This window comes from Athene noctua, chromosome Z, assembly GCF_965140245.1.
Source record: "Athene noctua chromosome Z, bAthNoc1.hap1.1, whole genome shotgun sequence".
NCBI classification, from domain to species: domain Eukaryota; kingdom Metazoa; phylum Chordata; class Aves; order Strigiformes; family Strigidae; genus Athene; species Athene noctua.
Genome location: NC_134077.1, coordinates 54,798,078 through 54,816,126, shown reverse-complemented (window position 1 = coordinate 54,816,126; position 18,049 = coordinate 54,798,078).

Genomic DNA, 18,049 nt, shown 5'->3' with positions numbered 1-18,049 from the left:
TGATTTGTTATGATACAAGGGCTGCTAGTCTCATGGAAAGATCAGGTCTGCCACTCTATTATCCTGATTTTTCTTGCCTTTCTTTTTCTGAAAGTTTGTTTAAATACTAAAAACTGATACTGCTGTTCAGTGTGTCACAGCATGGGCAGAGCATGGGCAGAGCTGACTTCAGGGTTAATTCATCTGAGTTTGCCATCTAGCCCTGTTAGAACTGTTGGAAATAAATAAATAATTTATGGATGATTAGCAGAGAATGGGAATATTGACACAGATAAAGGCTCCTGCTAGGAGTAACCCAAGTCATTCTCTGGAAGATTGGGTCTGCAACAGGAGTGACAGGCATTTAGCACGTTCTCATTCACAAATCTCTGAAAACGGTTTACAACTGGTTTGTGATAGCTGATCGGAAGAAAAAAAATCTCCTATCTAGAGCACATTCCTGTATGCCCTTGTAGCCCAGTGCTACCAGCCCTCATCCTGGGTGATATTTAAATGGAAATGCATTGCCAGCACAGAGCCTTCAAATTTGGCAGACACAATCAACTTCACCCTCGAAGCAGACAGTTCCTTGACAGTTGGTTTTCACACCGGTAAATCTCCTTTAATCTCTGTGCCCAGATTTTGCAGAGATATCAAATGCTCTCAATATGTGTGAGGGCAGGTGAACAGTATTTATTGTCCATGCAAAAAAGAGGAGAAAAAACATGTAAGTGGGAGTAAGCCAAGCCTGGAAATCTGACAGAAGATGAACTTGTGGTCTCCAACCCCAAACCCTAATACCAAGAGGCCCATGGTATCTACTGAGGAGCAACATGGGAAGTTTTCTTCTCAGCATGTTCATGTCTTACCCCACCAATATGTTTCCCTCTCCCCTCATACCCCACAATACAGGAGGCATAGACTAGCTGCAGCATGGGTGTCCCCATGGGGGAGAGCACAGCCTCAGCCCTCAGGCTTATGTGGCTTTTGGGGATAGTCCTGGCAATGAAGAAGTCCCTGTCCCCAAGTGCCAGTACTGATTGGGTTTCTGTTGTGTCCACATCCTCATAGAGGTGATGGGTATGATTCCCTTTTGCTGGCAAATGCTGCATCCAGTGCTGACAAAAAACCCTCCTATCCTTCTGCAGTGACTTGGCACACTCCCTTGGGATGCTTGTGGAGGTGGCATGGTCTGTCTGCAGGATGTGTGTGGCTCTGGACAGCCTGCAGCTTGTAATCCTCCTCAACTCTTTCCTGTGGCCTCTGGAGGGAGCATGCCAGGGCTGACACTGGAGAGGAGGAGGGAGGCCACTTTCACTGAGGCAGGCAAAGGTCTAAGCATGCAAAGATCTTCATCTTATGAGAGTGGGAAAAGGTGTTCATCACTGTAGTGGAAATAGCTTGTCATCATATTCATCACGAACACCCTGCACACGTCTGCCCACACTGCCATCAGAGCACCCAGCAGCAAGTGGGGTGGCTGTGAGGGCTGCAGAGCCTTGGCACAAACTGGTACTCGTAACCATGGCATATTTCCTCTGGTTTGGGTGGACCTGCTGGATGAGGGATGCCACTCATTGCTGCTTGGATAGCCATGTGTCCTTTGCCATGTAGAGGGCTGCTGACTGGGCTTGGCCCTGTATCTTTGTCTTGGCCATTTTTGGGGTGCCTTGTGCAGCTGTTTGCCTGGTAGCAGAAAACCAGCTGGGTTCAAGCCCTGCACCAGGAGGGCAACAGCTCCCTGGGACCAGATCCCTGGCACCAGACACTCATCTGTGAGGCACTGTCTAGCTTCTCCCTGTCACAGCAACTGATAAATCACCCACTGACATAGCTTTGTAGCTTTAATGACCTTGAGACTGAAAAATCAAAATACCTGTCCTGGTTATATTGCACCAATTAAATCTGCTCATAAAGGGAGAACTGATATATTTTGTCCCAGAGACTATTTAAACAGCCTGCCTTAAACAGAGGCACATGCAGTCACATCAGCTTTCACGCATTTGTCTCATCCAGGTGACACCCTGGGTGTCACCAGCAGTACTTGCACCCATGTACCTCGTCACTGCCAGCTCTGGGTGCACCCTTCTCGGCCCCATGCATTCCCATCACTTTTGCTGAGGTCAGTTTTGGGAGACAGCACAGGGACAAACCCACTGGTGGGAGTCCTGGCCAATGCTGTGGAGGGGGCAGAGGTGCACTCCTATGCTCCTTACATGAGCCACTGGTGCATTTTTTTGCTGCAACTGATTGCTATTTCTAAAACTGGATTTTTATTCATTGGATGATTTTCTTCAGCACTTAGTTAACCTGCTAAGAGCACTGCTGACATCCCCAGCTCCTATAATTAATGTTTCAAGAAAAATCATGGCCGAGAACAGAAATTCTTTAGGAGACAAAATAAGAGAAACATATGGATCTTATATCCCCTGCTCCCCTCTCCTCTCTTGTCCCCAAACACAGGGGTTTTGGCACAGAGTCTGTCTTCCAACTCCTCCAAACTGTTACACTGCAACTGTTACTCTGCAAACAATCCATTGTAAACTTGGGTCATCTCTTTCCACTTACATTTTTTTTGCACTGCTTTGTGATTTGGGAAATTACATTGACAACTGTCATTAGCACCAGTCATTTTTAGCAACCCAGAGTCTAAATAGTCTTGGATGAGGGAAAGCAGATGGAGGGTAAACATGGTGCCTCCAATACCGCAGAGGCCACTAAATAAATATGCACCTTGATTGGTTAAAGTAACACCTATTGGCAGTAAAAGTTTGGTATTTTTTTTTACCAGTGGGGGGCTAATCACTCTGTCAAGAGCTAGACATTCTGCAAGCTGTTCCAGTGCTCTTTTAGCTCATCTTACGTTGTACAACCTCACTGACTTCCATGCTGGGCAACTGGGTAGGGATCAGTGAAGTCTGCAATATGAAATGGATATTGCAGGTCACACTGGTTTCCCATGGTGTGCAAAATCCTATCACCCTGTTACGCATGTTGCTTAGCTGTTGTTTTCAGACTAGACTTGCTGCTAAACACCTAACTGTAATACGACTCAGGGGAGGGTTCGAAGATATCTTTCCCAAGCCAGAATGTTATGGGTAATTTGGCTGCCAGCTCTTTTTGGACAAAGTCAGTATTTTTTTTTTAGAAAGTCAGAAATAGAACCAGTGGACATGAAAATTCTTGATTTCAAATCTGTGGCACCAACACTCTCCACTTGGTTCTTACCATGATTAGCAGAATACAGCTGCAGAGCTGGTGGTGGCAGAAGCCATAAGACCCAAACCAGCAGAGACCATGTGGTGTGATGTGAACAATGGGGATGTCTCATGGGACACTGCCTAGGGATCAAATCCTGCTGTTGTTTTACCTTTCAGAGGTCAAAACCTCAGGTGCTCAGGGGAGCATGTGTGATGAGAAATGACTTGGGAGAGGGTTTGATAATCTCATACCAGACTAGGAAATCAAGTTGGTGCCAGCCAAAAAAAACCCTAAAATTGTCAGTCTGTAGCAGTACCAGAAATGATAGCAAAGCTGTTACATGCAAAGTGAGAACAACAGTAGTACTGAAAGGCAGCAAAGTACACCTGGCATTGCATTCATCTTTCTGGCTGTTTGGTTACCTGCCGTGATACTGATGGCACCGAATAGCACTGTCAGATCAAGGTAACCCTTCCATGCTGTTATTTTCTCTTTTAAACATGCCAGCTTTTAAACCTATGTGGGCAGCCGGCATCTTGGAAAATAATGCGGCACAGATTTGTTGCATTTTACCTTAAAAAGACACTGCCAGCTGCTGCCTTGACACTGTTCTTGCCCCACTGCTGGTGATTCCCTGGTCAGTGGGTCACTCAACAGGAGATAGACACACCAGCTTGTTTTCTAGTGACTCTTTAGTGAGGTTAATGCTGGCAGTCTTCATCTCGCTGGCTACCCAAAGTTCAGTTTCTGTGCTTCCGCTTCTGCTCTGACATAAAGCCTTTGTCAAGAGACACAAGTTACCATGGCAGTGCCTCTAAAATAGAACTAATCCAACACACATCAATACCTGTACAATAAATATAATAAAGTACTACTTATAACACATTATTCTGCATTCACTGGGTAGTAATTTGTGCAGAGGGCTGCAACTAACTCTTTTTCATTTAATTATGGGAAAGCAATTCTTCAAAACGAAAACACTCTGTGCTTGGGAAGGAACAGAGCAGAGCAGAAAGACAGAGCTCTGACTGATAAATAAGAGCTAGTAATGAGGTTGCTCTTCATGGAGAGGCTGATCTCCCCCTGACCATACTGAGTGCTGGATCAGGCCCATACTCTCAGAGAAGTGCAGGCTTTTAAGGGGCTTTAGTAAGCTTGTGTTTTATTTCACAGGAGATCACAATTGCTATTCCTGCTTGTTGCAGGCTGGGGCAAAGATCTCAGCAGGTCAGGACACATGGCTGTAAGCCAGGCAGAAGGGTATCAGCCAGGTTCCCTTCCCTGAGATGCGAGGTTTCAAAGGTGACTAGAAAACCAGCTATATTTATGCAAGTGTGAGACCAAGTCCGTGATATGAAGGGCTTCTCTCCAAGGCATGGGTCTTCCCAGTTTGGGTTGCACATATCACAGCCTGCCAGGAAAAGACAAAAAATGTCTATCTTCGGATATCACCTAGAGTAATAGAACAGCTGTTCTGCACAGGTGCCTAAAACTGGAGTACATGACCCACTGCAGGGTCTTCCAGCCTTGTGACTCCATGTTGGGAAGACCTTGCACCCTGCTCAATTGCCTCTGACAGGCCAAGGCTTTCACACTGAAAGTGTTCTTCCCAAGCCAATCCAGACAAGCTGTTATATTGCTTTGCTTACCTGAGCATTATAATTTTTTTTTTTTTTTAAATAAGATTTTGTGTAGCTTGCTTTGTCACTTTTAGAAATCTTGATAAACTGGGTTTCTGATAAACTAGAGTTTGCTGCTCTAGTTGACTGTGAGCAGTGGAAGGTCTGTAATGAACATCTATGGGGAAACCTTTTCCCTCCCTTCAGAAATATGTGTGGTAAAACTTCCTTTGGGTGGTTTTACAACATTAGTTGTAGCTGCAGCAAGTGAAAATTTCCTACTGAAAAATCTGACACACTGAGAAAACTCTGCATCTTCCAAAGTAGTAACTGCATTTCAATGTTTATCTGTTAGTTCTCTCTAATTAACAGCAAGGCTGTAACAGTCTGTGAAATCACCTTCCAGAGAACAGTGGCACTCATCAAAATCTCAATGGGTGATACTTGCAAGAGGTTTATGCTCGGATGTCAGTTTGAATGATTTAGCTGAACAAGCATGGGAGTGTTGCTGAACAAATTTTCTATTTATTCCTTCATTCCTCATTTAAGTAACTGTTGTGCTGGTGCTTACACACCTGTATAAACTTGTCATTCTGGATAGGGCAATTTTCCTGGCAGTACTTTTGAACCCAATTCTTTCTGTTACATTCACAGTGGATAGCATTCACTGCTGTATATGATGCCACTGAATGAGGTCTGCAAGCCAGTACCATAAGCACGTCTGGCCTCTTGCATCTCACTGATAGCTACCACAGCAGTATGCTTGGGAAAAGATTGTCTTGGGACATTCCTCCCATTATTATAACAGTTCATGCAGTTAGGACTGGAGTTTGTCAGTTCCTTTTCTGAACTGCTGCAACATAGTCATGATATTCAGTAAAAAACCAATGAATCGTAAAGAGGGGTGTAAATAAATTAATATGTGAAAGAAGTGTTAGTGATGTTGTTAAACTGCCTCAACAGTAAGACAATACTCCCTTTTACTTGCTGGTGTTAAAAAAAATACAGTATTTCAAAGAAAAAAGAAATCATTTCCATGCAGTTATATAAGATAGCAAAAAAAAATAACAACTATATGAAATATAGCAAAAAAAAGACATACCCTAGGAACAGTCAAAACGGGATTCAACAAAACACAAGTTAATTGTTTCAACTGTGTGCACAAAAAAATAGAATCCATTTTGCCTTTATAACATTTCATAACGTGGTTTGAACTTACCAGTGACAGACTCTTTTCATTCTTTATTACAGACTGTCCAGCTCTTAAGTGCAATTTAATTTTTTTTAACAACTAAAATGTGTTTCTGGTAAAAGTATTCATAAAAGAAACCAGACATAGTCCAAAAGTAAAGCTGGCTAGCTGTTCATTATGATTTCTGTGTTGAGACATAGACTTTTTTTTCAGAACTAATATTCCTAAAAACGTGTATATATCTACAAGAAGTCTCTTTTAAAAGTGTAATCATTGCTCTAATTTATCTCTCTTTCTGTATATATACACATGCATACATAATTTTAATGATTTTTTTTTTTTTTATCATGTCTCTTCTTAGCTTCTGTTCTGTACTTTTTCAAACCTTCCTGAATTTTGGAAAAGCTCTGATAGTGGAGGTAGGAAGGGCATGGGAGAAAGCTCCAAGTAAAGAACACTACTGGATACTTGGGTTGAGTGAACACTGTGAAGAGTACAGATAAATCTGCAATTGGTGCTATCCAGTAGTTTTATGGAAAAGAAAAACAAGCAAGGCCAGAGAAGAATGGGAGAGAGAAGGGAGCTGGAAAGATGAAATACATGGAAAAGTATAACTGTGTGAAATCTGTACAATTTTAGATATTTTTTTTTAGTTTAAAAATATAAAAATGGTATCTTGGTCATAAAGTTGTAGAACAACATGGACATGATTGGCTTTTCCCCTCTAATTTGGCCATTGACTTGATGAAGACAGTACAGGATGAGAGAATTTGGTATTCAAGATTAAACACTGCCTGCATAGCTGTTTAGTTGTGGAATAGCTGGTTTTATTCTAACAGTGAAAGTTTATAATGTGTGCTTAATCTTCAAGAAAAGTAAACCATCCAATGTTTTTTTCTTATGGTTAAGTAGTGGTCAGGCAGTGCCTTAAGGCCTGGCAGAGCTTTCATTTAAGTCAGTGAAAATCTTCCTGTTGATTTCAGAGGGCTCTTATCTGACTACTGTGAATATAATGCTTTCACAGACCTTATGCCTGCAACAAGCTCCCAACAGCTATAAGGCTTCTGCCAAAAAGAAATACCGAGGCACTCTGGACATAAAAGTATGTCTCTCTCTAAATGTGAGATAACAACCATTTTGTTGTTCGTTCATTAGCCATGTTATCACCTACATAGGTAGGAATTAAGATTAAAATTAATCTTAAGTGCTGCATCCATCTCAAACAGTACTGTAGAGCTGGAGACAATTCAAAGAAGGGCCACAAATAAACAAAACACTGTATTTTCTTGAAAGTTGATAAGGCTGGGATAGCAAGAAATACTTAAGACATTAATTCCAAAGTAGAATTATCTTCCAAATTATTAAATAATTATTGATTTAAAGAAATAAGGAAAGAAAGGAGCAAAGCCTAAAAAAAACCCCAACAAACCAAAACCAAAAATCTGCTGCTGCTTCTTGGCTGGATATTTCTGGCATGCAGTACAAACCACCATGAGTAAACAGAATATTCATAGTTGGTTTTTTTTTTAATGAAAATAAAACTAAAAGAATTCCCCAACTAATAAATAACAGCCACTTCACTGGTGTTTCTGAAGATGTTCTTTGGATGAGAGCTTCAAGCAGAGATTAACATTGAGGATGGTTCCTCCTCTGGTGGATGATTTTTATTTCAGCGCATCAGAAAGAAACAAACATAATTTATAAATGAGCAAAGATTTTAGTCTGTAGTAGATATTAGATGGCTTATCGGGGACAATGTCATCAATAAATAGCAGAAGAGAGTGAGGATAAGTGAGCCTTATGCCACTGGAGAACATTTTAAAATCACCTTTTCACAATAAATCATTTAAATTGGGTTGACACAAAAATAGTAAATCCCACTAGTTCTGTCTGCAAAACAAGTAGCTTCTAAGGAAGAAAGTCTGATGTTCAGGTAGCATGATGTTTGTTTCTCCTCAGAAACATCATTGAGCAAGAACATTGCTTATTTTTGGTGCTTTTGTGGTCTTCTGTTCTTCTAACCTGCCCTTTTGCTTCTGTGTTCACTTCTCTTGATCTCTGAGGTTGGGGAGGTAAATAAGCAAAAAAGTCATGTGTAAGAGTGCATAAAGATTTAGAACTGAAGGATGCAGATGCAGAGGGTTGCAGATGGGGTAGTCCATCTTAGCAGGATGTACAGGGTGAATCAGGAAGAAAGGGTGAGAAACCCTTGCAGCCTGAGAAAAAACTACTAGTAATGTCAGAAATGAGGTTTCTTTGAAGAGACACTTGATTGTCTGAAGTGTCTGGGAAGTTGCAGGATGTTTCACAGTGTGCAGGCTGCTTGTGCTCAAGTCAGCAAGGGATCAAGAGTATTTGTAGGTAGCTCTGACAGAGGCAATCTGACACAGGCATAAAACAACTGGTTTATATGTTCTCTAATATAAAGCACCACAATTCACCCTGTTAATCCATTTATACAGTGATAATACTCAATAGGGACATAGCTGTGCTTAGAGTTTCCTTATACTGTGCACTACATATACATTACATGCCACCTACATCAGACGTGGCAGACAACTAATTCGTTCCCACTTGATCCTGGGAAGCTATAATTCATCCCAAGCACATGAGCATTGACTTCTCCTCCTGTAAGCAGAACTCCATGCAGAAGTGCTTCAGAAAGGGATATTGGCCATAACAATCACTAACAAGTAACCGGACCATAATCTTCAGAGACCATCCCTAGAAACTGATACATGCACGGTGCTTTTTTAGTACAGTGAGATGGTACTACAGTTCAGGACTGCATTGTCATTACAAATTGATGCATAGCTGGATTCCTTTGTCATTCGTACTGAGTAATAACTCTATTTACTGGATGGCAAGGGTGCTAGAACAAAATTACTTAATAACTGGAATTAATAGCTTTTCTAAGTACCTGTATCCGTAGTATCTATAACAGAAAAATGGTGACATGCCTCTGAAGCTGTGAGCAGGACAGCTCATCATTACCTTCACATCTGATACACTAATTTAAACTAATGCTTCATTTAAACCCTTTTATATATATATATTCCTATGTTTTGCATGCTATCATTTGTTGTGTTCTGTGTTGATTTGTCTCCACTATCACCAGAAAATAAGAACAGATTGATGCAGAGACAGACTCACACCAGTAGGAGCAAGGAAACAGTGATATCATGCACAGCTGCACACCCATTTTTAGAAAACAATACCATGCAAACATCTGGAACCTGTTAGCACATTGATTCCCAAATCATACTGCATCTTTTGAAGCATCTTTTGTCAAAGTAATCACAAAGCTGTCTACAACCTTTCCTGTCAATTTTATCTTCTGCCCAGCCCAGAGGTGGCCTAGGGTTTCAAGCACTGCTTTGTCCAAGTAAATTGGAGGTAAAAGGGAAGGAAGGAGGTGAAATTGGAGGGAGAAGGGAGTTGAAATGTACATGAAGAAAAGTAAGTGCGTTTTAAAATGTTGTAGTGCTAATTAATTTTTTTAGCTGCCATTCAGCTGTCATCAAAATAATATTTTAGAACACTACTGGAAACACTGTAGAATAAAATGAAATTAAAACTGAACTGAAAACATTAGTTGTAGCTGCAGCAAGAGAAAATTTCCTACTGAAAAATGTGATACACTGAGAAAACTCTGCATCTTCCAAAGTAGTAACTGCACTTTAATCTTTATCTGTTAGTTCTCTCTAATTAACAGCAAGGCTGTAACAGTCTGTGAAATCACCTTCAAGAGGACAGTGGCCCTCATTAAAATCTCAATGCTTTGTTCACAGAATCTGAGAAAGTCTCACCAAAAAGACAAAGGTTAATGCTAGATTAGTAGAAGCAGCAAGGTTTGTTTGGTAATCTTGAGAGGTCTTCACTAGACACATTACATAAATTCCTTTCATTTTGTTTTAAGACAGTTTGAAATCTCTTTCTTCTCTGTTTGGTCTTTTGTTTTTGTTTGCTCCTAGGGACGTAAGAACAGCCTGCTGAATTCATCTGGTTTATGTCAGTCAGAAATGACTGTACAGAGCAGAGGGAAAGGAACATTGATAATGGAAAATAGTGATTTAAGAAAAAGAGCAAAATTATTCTAAGCACGTAATAATTCCTTCTCAATATTTGCAAATTATTAAAACCACTGAAAAGAAACTAGAAGAGTAATTAAATCTATAAAACAGACCAGACTGATTTTCTAGCTGCTTTTGTATCATTGACTTAAAAATGGTCTAATAACAAATTTTGCAGAGATGTATAATTTTTCCAGAAGCATAATTCACAACCAAAGAAGTTTCTTCCTTGTTTGAATTTTCCCAAAATATTTCATCTTGATTGAATTAAGAAGGATTAGTAATAGTAATCTAATTAACTTCACCCTCTTTTGCTGAAAAACAAGACTCCATACATGTGGAGTGCAGGACTACGATTTTCAAAAGGATTTCAACATTAGTTCAAATCATCCATAGCTTCTGAAATGTGGTGCATTTCCCTGATTAGATTTTTTTTAAATAGTACTTTGCTGATGGCAGACGATACAGTTAAGGAAGATTCTCTTTCTTCTAGTGAAAGGGTTGTTGACATCTGAAGATGCAATTCAATTGCTACTGCACACCATTCCAAGTGCCACAAAAAACTTGCAGACAGCTAAGACAGTCTTACTTGCCTTCATACATGCTTTCATACTGTAGAGAGAAGAAAGCAGAACAAAACTAGACTTAAGTCTGTTGTCTCACTTTGGTATGATGCAGAGTGTGGGCCAAAGCTAAAGCCCTTTCTTTCTTTTATCAAAATGTGTGAATTTGTCCAAAGCCCAAGGAAGTCCATAGAGGTATTTGCAATTAGTTAACTGGCCTGAAGTTGATACAGAGAAATGATTACTTATTTTGAGACTTATTTACTTACTTACTTATAGAAAACTGCTTAGCAACTTATTTGTAGCAAGTTATAGTATTACTTATAGTATTTTTTTAATATTGCTAAGAATCCTGCTTGCCCAGACTGTTCTGTGGAATTTTATCAAGGACTACTGTGTTCATCAAAACAAAGCAGTTCATTGTGAAAATCTACCAGGAACTATAATGTTCAGCAAAATATTATGTTTTTGTCCTTGGGTAACAGACGTGCTCTAACTAGTTGGAATTTTGCTAATGAGTAAAGATAGCCATATATGAATGGTAGAAGTTCTATTGGTTCTCTTAGATAAGATAGAAAGTGAACCGTCTGAAAAACACTCTTGTTATTCAATAAATTGGCCAGGAGAATCTGCACATGCTCCAGGGGAAAAACAAGGTGAGAAAGACTAGGAACCTTCCTCCCAAAGCCCCCGCCCCCCGCCATGAGGCCACCCCCCAGTAAGGCAATGCGCAGGTGCAAAGATGACACAAACTGCTGACATCAGCCTTTCGAACTAACCCAGCCTTACTCATGCATATGTATGTTTGTGTTATGTAACCCAATGAATATGGATATCCACACTATAAGTTTTTGGTAAAATGTGTGGTGGGTGTGCAAACTTTGTAGAGAGATCCTCTTGCACCAGCACCGGAGTAAACATACCTGCTGTATAACTCTATTCCAGTTGTAGAGTGTTTTTTCCGCGAATCAAAGTAAAGCCTCAAATCAAATGAGACATTAGTAATCAAAAAGGTATTTAAGGATGGTTTTGTGGTTACATTTTATTCATATAAGCATGTTGGAACTGTGGTATATCACATAAATTTAGAACAAAATATTTTTCCAGTCATTTATGAAAGAAAGTAACTATTATTTTACTTTTGATTCATTTTAATATTTACATTTTTAATTGCAGTAAATTTTGGCAATTGTAAAAAAAATGTGCATTTTATATCAGCACAGAAAACCATATATACATACACACACACATGTAAATTCATAAGTACTATTTAAATTTTTCTGCTACTTGTTGCATTCAGCACGTGTTTAATGCAATGGCGTGTGAAGGGTAAAGAATCCAGTTAATTTTTTTTAATGGAAAGATAATTTGTCAGTGTCAACTCTATTATATGAGATAATACGTCTGCATGTATGTATTTCTACACATATAAGTGCAACAAGATAGTAGTGACTTTTTGGTCAGCAAACTGCCTTGAACTGTGATTTTGAATATAACTAATAAACCTACTTGCTCACATGGAGAATAAGAAGGATAAGTGTGTTAAATAATTAATTAACAGGATGAAAGTGTAACAAAGATAGCTGAACAACAGGTCAGAATTTCAAGGTCTCGTCTGGAAATAAACTGTACTAGTGCTTTTGCTGATTACATTTAGATATAATTTCCAATACATTAGAGAATTTACCATGCCCTTCAAGAGCTGGGAAAGCATCAATTCAAGGCACTTGGTTTTGAAAGTACTTTAAATATTACCAAGGAGACAATTTTCTTCCTGTCTGATGATGTCCTTTTGGCTCCAGTATCAAAATCATTATATGTTTTTTGTAACCATAAAGCCGTATCAGAATGCCTCATCCTTCACAAATGCAAGTTAAACTTCACTTGTGATTAAATTTGAATGAAAGGAGATCGCTAATTTCTAACAAACTTGATGGACGCCTGTCTTTGTTGTGATGCCTACAGAAATTGAATCTCTTAACAAGTCAATCAACTCTACATGGAAATGCTAATATATGGGAGAGCTTGGCAGGATGAAGAAGAAAAGCATATTCTCCGTTGCACAAAGCCCCTGAAGCAAGGAGTACTGATGAACGAAAAGAAGAGATTGTTTTTCAGATGAGACAAACAGCCTTCGGGCAGAGAGCCCTTCTATCTAAAATACCCATTTTTAAAGTATTGTCCCATAGGGTTTCAACGGAGACTTTTGTCCCATTCAGTATGGAGCTGGAGGACTGTTACGCTCAGGTACATGTTTGGCCCCACAGATGTGGGTACTAGCTCACAGACTTTCCTAACACTGAGTTTATAAAATAAGATCCTTTGACAGATTCATTTTTTAGGGGATAAGCTAGTCAGGACACTGAAATCTCAAAGATCAGATCCAGAAACAAACAAAAAGCCTGAAAGCCAAGCCCTGTGCACTGCTGCATTGTGCTGCTCCTGACATGTGTGGAATGCCAGGTACGAGGCTCTTCCCCCCGCACCTGCACTGCTCCTGTCCCTGAAATTGCCCTGGATGCTGCCATTGGAGTGAAATGAATGGGAAACTCAGTCAACTCTGGTCCAAACAGGGAACTAGCTCATTAGGGCAGCTTGTGAGAAACGATTTATAAAGTTTAAGGTCAGAAGGGACTGTTAGATCATCTAGTTTGACCTTCTGTACATCACAGGCCATTACATTTCATCTGGTTATGGCTGTAATGTGCTCCATTAACTGTTTTATTTATGTGTGCTTCCCTGTAAGGCAGCTATATTTAAAGTTGGGACAGGGAGAAGTAGATACTCGCCACTTCCCTTGGAAGTGTGTCTAACCACTGGTCCCTCTTGGATCAAGTAAGGCAAGGTGTGTCTCTAAATTTATTGGACCTTTTTCCACATGCTGGCTTTGTTGAGCCTTTCTGTACTAAATTAAAGATCCTGTGAGCTTCGCCTATTTTCTTTCCATCATCAGATTATTTCTTGTTTGTTCACTTCAGTTGTTTTCTGATAAGATAAGCTGAATTTATTACGTTTCTGTCTGGAAAATGCTCTACTTGTTTCAGCTCTAGTATCAGTTTTGTGTTTCTTCTGTTTTTTTCAGCATCACTTTACAATTGTGCAGGATTCTCCTAGTAGTCAGCTTTGTACTGTACAGACAGGTAAAATTACCTTAATCTCCTCTCCCATTCACTTCTTCCTTGTTCATATACTCAGTGCTCTTATTAACTTCGTTATCACATCAGTGGAATTTCTCATGTTGAATTGCTTTTTCCATTGTGTCCCCTAATGCCCATTCAGAGCCACTGAGCCCAAGGATATGTTTCCACATACTCTCAGGACTGCCTGACTTCTTTGCTCCTAAGCATACAATCTAGCACTTACCATACACTTTGTTTAATACCTCCAGGGCCCTGCTGTGAGGATTTTTGTTTTTCATATCACTTCACTCCTTTACACGGGGAGCGAACTATCAAACTCTATAGGACCCTCCCATATATGGCAGCTTCAGCCTGATACCACTAGAAACGAAAGTGCTAATGCACCAGAAAGGAACACTGAGGTCTCTGAATTCAAGACCTATTTGTGTGCTTAGTCTTGGCAGCCTCAAGCATTTGCAGCTCAAAAGCTTAAGACTGGATAAAAAATTAAGATCTTGTGTGTTATTGCCATTCTTAGTTTTAAATCCTCAATGTGTGTGAGATCACATTTTCCATATTTCCATTAAGACTGAAACATGCAAAGAAGAAAAAGAAGACAGTTGCTTATTCAAATTAGAATATAAGATCGTAAAAATGAAACTACTACCCTGTTGAACTGGAAACCTTGATGGATTCACAGAAGTCAGCAGAACTGCAAAAAGTTACTGAAATTATTTCTCTTAAAAGCTGCTAGTTTCTCAAGTAAATTTAGCAAGGTCCACATGGTGAGCAAACAGTTAACCTGAGATAGGCACTGTGAGATTTCTTTGTTCATGTCAGTTTGTCATCCTGAACATAAGGTCAGTGCCATGATCCTCCTTTTCTAAGACTACAGTAGTCTTTGTGAAAACAAGAGATGTTGTGGTTTGCTTTTATGTTGATCACAACAATCACCAAACTCAGTCAACATAATTTCCTATTGCTATAAAGCTTATTTTATTTAAATGAATTTGTATATTCCCCTTGGTTTCATGGAGGTGTGTGTCAGCTTTGAAATGCATTGTTGGAAAACAGAGACAATGTGCACTGAAGCTGGAAAAATCCCATGCTTCATAAATCAAGGGAACAATCTGGCCTTCATTACGGAAAACTTAGGGTGAAATCCTGGCTCCATTGGAGTCCGAGGAAAAACTCCCATTGACTTCACAGAGGTCATGTTTTTTCTTTGTTTTCTAATGTCAGTATTAGAGATAAGTCTGCGCCCTGCATGCCTTCCCAGGTTGTAAACGCACCTGCCTTAAATCTGCAAAACAACAAATTCTTTGAGACGCATTCAAATAATTGTTATCTTCTCACAATCTTCAGTGTGTCTTTTAGGGGTAGTTACAAGATGCCACTCCAATACTTAGTAGTAAATCCTGATGTTTATCTAACTGAAGGATGGAGGCATTTCCTGAACTCTTTCACTTCTCCTTCCCAAGAGAAGTATCTTTTCCTCACTCCCACTAAGTTTCTCCTTCATCTCTCTAGGTGATGGGCCTGGGATGGAGGGTGCAGGTACAGGGGCAGCCTGCTCTCTGCCCCAGTGTGCAAGGTCTTGTCAAAGCAGAAGCAGCAGAACATCTTTCCTCTTTGATGAATGGACACTTTCCTCAGTCTATTGCTCCCAGGACACATCACCAGAGAAACTCATGATGCCAGACGAAGGGATGGAGTAAGAATGATTGATGCATGTGTTGTCAATTGAGTAGATGTACCTATGTACTTTGTGTTAAAAAAACACTACTACCAGTGCTTGCTACTCTAAATACCCTGTGGTTGTGCACACCTACTGCAGACAGGCTGTTCTCTCAAGGTTTCGTCATCCAAAAAAACTGCAAAATCTTTATGTGCAAGAAGGAAACCTTTGCCTTCCAGCCATAACGAAGCTATGTTTGGTGAACCACTTAAGAAAAGTCCAGGGAACCACATCTGTACAGTGCACATGAGGGCTGATACCACCTGATATCCTGCCACAGAAAAGTACTGGGAAGGGTGGGGGGAGCAGGGTGCAAGGGAACAGACCTGCACCTTGTTCCTTGCAGCATTTCACCACGTTTATTGCTCAGCAGCACATTCTTACGTCTCCTGGTGACTTCCTATTTAAGTGAAATGCTACCTGGGTAATTAATTATCCTTCCAGATCATCCTGCTTGTTCTCTTTGATTTATCAAAAAAATCTCCAAATCAATATACAAAAGAACATGCAAGTCCTGCCAACTGGCAAAGGCTGACATTTCAGCTGCCGCTCACAAAGATGGTGAGCACTGGTGGTCTCCTCTTGCTGAGCCAGGGATTAAACATCATTCTTGGACATAAGAGACCTGGCCTGAAGTCCCATCTCAACAACATTCAGAGGTTGGATTAGAGACAAGTACAAAGCCTATAAAATTCTCACTGCGTGCCAACCCTGCATGTTCTTGTGATTTTTTAAGTCCAAATCCAAAACAAAGCATTTTTGCGCTTCCAGAAATGTTTCCTCATTTTCTTTTTCTTCAGCCAACACCTCTCAAAAAGAGAGACTTTACAAGTCACTCTGGCTGATCCAAAAGTTAATCCGTGCAATGAAGGACACCAGTGGCCAAATCTCCAGCTGGTATCAATCACTCACCCTCCATTTAAGTCAATAGCCAATAGGGGTAAACATCAGCTTTATGGTCTGATTCTTGCTATTTCCCTGGACTTATTTGCACATGCCAAGTGGGTACAATGAGGCAAAGCAAACACAGCCCCAGACTTACTTTTCTGTGGAAGAAAGTGTAGAGGTAGGCCAGGACTGGCAGAGACTTTTTCTGTCATCCAAAACTGGAGTGTGAGCTCTTTTTCCTGGCTATACTTAAATGTTAAGAGAGGACAGAGACTAATCCTAAATTGTTCCAAGCTGCACGTATCTTATTGCAGCTGTCAGGGTCTCCTGGGATTCTCCAACAGTCCTAATCTACACAAGCCTGGGCCCATCACTGCCTACAGGACAGTTTCACTTACACTTATAAAGGGTTGCTCAAAGTTCAGCCTTTTATAAATATTTGGACAGGGAATACACATAAAGACGTTGCTTATAATGACTGGGAGTAGTTAACTCTGAGTTGTTAGAAATGCTGGCTGCCCATGGAGGGTCTCTCCTCTGACAACATCATTGTGATCAGGCCTGGCTTTTTACAAGGCTGAAGAGCCTTAAAGTCAAGGAGACAAACAGGCTGGTAGAAGGACCTGAAGCAGCTATACCTTGTGCCCTGTGTGTGTGTGCACACAGACAGAAGGGCACAGTCAGTTCAGGGCAGGGGATGCATCCCCAGCTTCCCCTCTTCCCTCTCTGACATTTCTAAATTGTGTGAGTATAAGAAAATCTGGCCCTGAGCCTTTGTGGATCTTTGGTTATAACCAGGAGCCCATTAGCAGTAGAACTATTAATCTTCTCATAGACATTTAGAGAATAAACCACAAACCACACAATAACAGCCAGTAGGGAAGGATGAAGCCTTAAAAGGTGGTCTGTCTGTCAGAGCCCAGTGTGAAACCATGGCCACAGTGCTCAACAAAAGGGCAGAGAGCTGTGATCCCTGAAAGCCTCTGGATACCCAGCAGGGCCAAGGTTAGAAAGTAAAATGTGACCTACAGGGAAGACCTGATCTTGCAATTGCCCCCAGCCTGTTTGTCTACAGGGGAACTCAAGGAGCCAGTCTGGCCAGGATTAGGACAAGAGACCTTCAGAAAGGATCAGTGGTGGGTACAAGGTTGGTTCAGCTTTCATTAGGCTCTTGAGGGTCTTTGATATGAAATTCACCATGGAAGAATTTTTCCAGAATATGGCTCTTTATGTGTAGCACATGAAGGAGCATATTCAGCAAATGAGCCAGTAACAGGGGCACTCATCTACTATCTACACCTGAATTTTCTCTTTGGTTTATTTTAAATATTATTCACTGATGATGTTGAAGCATCATGTCATCATTTGTCAGCTACTTGGGAAAGCAGGAATTAGCATGTAACATCACTAAGATGCTGGTGTAATCCTGTCTGAGCAGTCTCTGTTCTTGGGTGACTTGACTTCCCCTTCCCATTATACCATCTCAAGAAGAGCAAAACTAACTGCTTGTAATCTTAGCCCTAAGACAGTCAAGGAGGAACTGTGAGTAATGTAAAGGAGGCAAAATCTCAGAATCCAACAATTTGAAAATATTGGTGACTGTCTCTAGTTTCTGCAGAACTGGCAAAAGCTGAGCTTTTTGTCTTTCTTTGTATTTCAGGACATTTTCTTTTCTCA